General features: G+C 46.0%; 1 long non-coding RNA gene across 1 annotated transcript; it reads left to right on the top strand.

The window, feature by feature from the left end:
- Window positions 1–642: 642 nt before the first annotated feature.
- Window positions 643–4,349, top strand: LOC125942436 (uncharacterized). The gene is made up of 3 exons (XR_007465108.1): window positions 643–762; window positions 2,659–2,732; window positions 4,202–4,349. It is a non-coding gene; the product is annotated as an uncharacterized LOC125942436 (long non-coding RNA).
- The last annotated feature ends 472 nt before the right edge of the window (window positions 4,350–4,821 follow it).

The following is a 4,821-nucleotide window of genomic DNA, read 5'->3' as shown; positions in this document are numbered from 1 at the left end:
AGTGAACGCACCTGGTCGTTTTTAGAGAAGCTCGCCTTGCTGTGGTGCGCTACGCCGTCCTTGGAATAGCGTAGTAAGTGATGCACCCGAGTACAAACAGCTCAGGCGGAGCGAATTCCGGCGCTCGCGCAGCCAGACCAGCATCCAGCAATCGTTTTCTTTTCATAGGTTCGAAGTCCTCCGCAGTTATGTATCGTGCCGCGTTTCAAATGGTGCTGCTTTGCATGATCCCCCACGAGAAACATGGCACTGGCGCTGATAGTAGTTTCGGAGCACTCGCACGAAGAATACACGTATGCAGCTCATCAACTGGCCCATGCACGGAATAAGATGACAGGTCACTGCACTAGCTGGCAGTCTTCTTGACAGGACGGTCGGTCTGTCTCGGTGCCGCAGTAGAATTACTCCGTTGCCGAAACGCTCCAGAGGATTGCACCAGTCCCTATAACGATGCCCTTGAAGATGCGCAGCATCGTTAACGAAAGGAAAGCTGCGGAGGCAACTGGCGTCCATCCGAAAAAGCCGACGAGGCGAGCGACAGATCACAAATCAGCCATGTTTGCGCACTAACTTCACTCAAGGAGCGATTCAAGGTAGCTGCGGGGCTACCTTAAGATTCTCGGGTGAAACGAGTGAAAACGAGCCCGAAGAAACAACGAGTGAATACACGCTTCTGGTGTTTCGCAACGGGGACGACGCAACGCCCAGCACAAGCCGTGCAAGCACCGAAGACGCTTCATCCACTCTGGGCGACTACACTAGGTAAGCCTTTCTTCTTGTCAAGTTTCGATTAGGTGTTATCTCCTGAAGAGACGAACCTGAATCGAGCTTAAATAAACGCTAGATTTGTTTCCAACGAAAGGCTGGTGTTTTGGACAGGCAATTGGTAGTACTTAACAGGTAAACTTCTTCGCTTCCGATGCATTCGTATGTGGATGGTGCAAATATGTCGTGTGCAACGCTACTTTTTCGCTTGTGATGGTTTACCGCACTGCACACTTGCTTTGGGTAACGAATCAGCTTTGTCTAGAAAACGTTATTCTAACTGCACACTGATAGCGTTATTCACCTATAATGGGGGTAAAAAGTGCGACCAGCATGCATACTTCATGCACGAATGATACACTATTTTCAATGTGTTCCAGAACACTTAAATTCGCCGGTATAAGAACAGCCTTATGGGGTATAAAATCACTGCTTGCCTAAACAAGAGTGTCGTAATCTAAGAACAAAAATGACTTACATCGATTAGACTCACATTTGGACAGGTTAAAGCTATTTTGATGGACCCTTTCGCTTTTAGTATTGTTATACAATGAAATCATTGTCTTTACGTGTGTATCGTGTGTTTAATATTTGTGTTTTTTAATAAGTTCAGCTGTACCCTTTTGCCCGACTTGTAAATTCTGTTTCAAGGATTGGATAAGCTTGTACCAGGCCGCGATGTTGTAGCGATGCCTTATGACTTATTCTATACTAGTCTTATCATCCACCGCTCACGACGGGCTGATCCCGTTGATAACGCGAGCGGACCGCCGCTCTGACTACTGACAAAGCGCGATAAGCGCGAGAAGGCATTATTACCGGAAAGGCATCGCTACAAGATACCGGCCCTGCTGTGACAAAGAGTGGAACAAAGTGTGGGACTGTGAGGTCGTTGGTAATCCATGACGAAAATTCGCTGCGCTTGTCTTCGTTCCCGTTCTTGTCTTTCATTTGTTTCCGCACAGTGGATTCGCGATCCGTGATGGTATTGTCTTATTTAGCGACAACTACCCTATCACTTCAATTTTTAGGTACGTTGTTCATGAGGCTTGTATCTGCAAGAGCGCATTGTTCATGTGTTTGCCACAATAAATTTCATTACGTAAAAAAAAAATCGCGCATAGGCAACTGCGTGTGACACATGTGAACTTAGCATCGCTGGCGATGAGATATGTGCAGTGCGTCGTTTATCCCTTCATCCGTCTTTCTCTTACCAATGATGTGTTAACACTGATGGCGAAACCCACAACCAAAAGTTCTATATTTTAGTGCAATACACATGGGCTCATAATGCGCAAATATTTTCCCAGTTTCCTTACAGTAGGGGTTCGTAAACCGTCAGTTATGATTAAAATTTAGGTGAGAACCGGATACTTGCCTCGGCCACGGCGAATTCCAGTATGCGCATAGGAGAGTGCATGTTTTCTTTAATACGCGAGTTGGTTTATAATAAAAGGGTGGAAACGGTCTACACAGTGTTTTTATATGCATCGACATACACGTATATTAAAGTAGCCAAAAAGCCTTCAGTGCAGTGGCTCAGCCTGTTCGGAAAGTATTGTCACAATTCTGCTCCGCTGGTTATTGCCACTATGACACGTGAAAAGCGCGTGTCATGGTCGAAAAAATGGTCGAATCAGACTCGTTTTATATACTCTGAAATTTAAGTACACAGTGTTACGCAGCAAAGTGTGTTGACTATGGTGGAAGAGCTCCCTGCACAGCATGTGCACACGACTGCGACCTTTGCTGTTCGCTGGTGAAAATGAACCAAGTTCATTCACGACACTGCCGTTTCCATGTTTGAAATTCCATGTAGCGAAAATATTGTTGTGTTTTTTTGTCATAGAAGGAAGTAAAGCGTCTGAAAAGAATGCATATGTCTAATTGTAGGGTTTCTGACGATCCCGAGGATGGCCAACAATGCACGCTGTACAACCTGGAGACCTCCACAAACAACGTCTGCGGTACGTGCGGGATAATCTTCGGCCACGAGTATCATTTGCGAACACGTACACTTCCCCACACACACTCGAGAGAAATCCACCACGGCAGAGTCGCATTCATTCCGCACAAGAACATTCATATCTATAGCGCCACCGTCGCTTTCCACATATAAAGCCTTATCAATGATCCGATCGAGTGTTAAATTTACACTGAAAAGTAGCCCTGGCAGACTCACGAGCACACGTAAGCTACGCAGGTGCAGTATCCAAATGGGTCATTTTTGAGGTGAGGGAAGTACGCACGCACGCTGATAGGTGCGCCGGTGATACGTCGAGGCAGTGTTTTCCACAAATCATTAAGGTCACTCGTGAACGTATTCGGTGCTTGATTTGCCTGGATATTTATTTGTGTACCACACAGCGCGCGAGTCTATTCTACCTGCTCGTACCCCGAGAAGGCTCCTCTCAAACTATTTGCTGTTCACAAATAAGATGCCTTAATGCGAATGTTCATGATGTGCGATTATGGCGGCGTTTCGGAATGTCTATTTTGGAGGGCCATCAGGGCATTGTAATTGTTTTCATATGGTGTGAAAATTACCAACGCATCTTTACTTCCTTTAGAAAGTGCTGCCAATGATTTGAGCTTAACGGTGGCAGCAATACAAAAAAGAAAGTGGCATGTCATATTTGAGTTGGAACTCCGCCATGAAATTTAAATCCACGTCAAGAGCAGCAGTAAACTAGTACGTAGCCATGATCTTGTGTACGTTCGTGTGCATTGTACTATTTGGTTGTTTAGATTTTGGAATTTGTAGTACGAAGAATACTACATTGCATAAACACGCACAAATCATCTACATCGCTGCCAAGAAGCTTTTGTTGCTGTTTTATTGTAGTAATACCTTAAAAAAACTGACTCGCCATCTTGTCCCTGCGAAAATGAATGTCCAGCGAAGCTGTTCAAAACCACCACTATAACGGCTGAGGGGGATATGTAATGCTTTATTGCTTTAGAGTAATGATAGTAATTGAAATTTAGAATAATGGTAATTTTGACAGCACGCCGCCGCTGGACGTATTGCCGTTTCTTTTTACCTTTGACGCTCCTCGCATACACGGTGCTCCTCGGGAGTCCTAACCCGTTGCCTACCCACAGCTATGCTGCAACAACCATCAAGTCTGTTGCTAAGCTGGTTCTTTTATCTACGATAGGCTGGTGACGTCACTCCCCAGGTCGCAAGCTGCCGTCGCCGCGGCAGCTTGCGCAACAGTAATCTTTACCGGGAAACGTATGCGGGAGCGCAACATGCTTCGCATTGTTATCAGGAGCGCATTATCATCAATTATGTGGTTCGGATCCGTGTTACGTGTTTGTTCTTTATTGAAACCCGTGGTGTCCTGTTTGTTGTTTGCGTGATTCCAAAGAATGTATGCACTTTTCCCTTCACTTTGCTGAGTGCTTGAAGGCTGCTTCACCTCCACATCAGGTCGGCCCGGTATTGCACAACCTCCGGGATTGGCGCACATTTTTGCCCACGGGCATGGACACGAAAATGCCGACCAACTAGAGGCTAACAGCTTCGCTGTAAAACACTTCTGACGGCAGCACTCTTCCCCAGTCCGGTTTCCTTACCGATAAAGTTAAGTTAAAAATTCTTACTTTGTACTGTATTCAGTAGGGAATGTTGATGCTCCATTATTCAGTCTTGCATGTGGAGAATGAAAATCTGTGCTGATCTTTCAGGGCGTGCAGACATGACCGAAAATGGAGGCACCGGTTACCTGCTTCTGGTGTCCACCAGGGGCGGCGATGACTCAGTGATTAGTAAAAGCCACACGGAAATCGAGGACGCTTCGACCATTTCGCTATACTGTCACGTAGTAGTGACGATGAAGCAAACAGTCGTAAAACTGGGAATGACGAAACTGATTCTTTATTGGGCGAACCTGTGCCCACAAAAGCAAGTTACACTTGAAGCACAACGATAGCGGCGAACACAGTCGGCGATCGTCGAAATCTGATCAGCGGCGAAACGCGTCGGCTTTTATACCTGAGTCATCGAAGGTTCCAGATTAATCCCTGATGCCCGCGTGTCTTCCAGAAAGT

This window comes from Dermacentor silvarum, chromosome 1, assembly GCF_013339745.2.
Source record: "Dermacentor silvarum isolate Dsil-2018 chromosome 1, BIME_Dsil_1.4, whole genome shotgun sequence".
NCBI lineage: Eukaryota > Metazoa > Arthropoda > Arachnida > Ixodida > Ixodidae > Dermacentor > Dermacentor silvarum.
The sequence above is the reverse complement of the archived record's forward strand: the minus strand, read 5'-3'. Positions and strand labels throughout refer to the sequence as shown.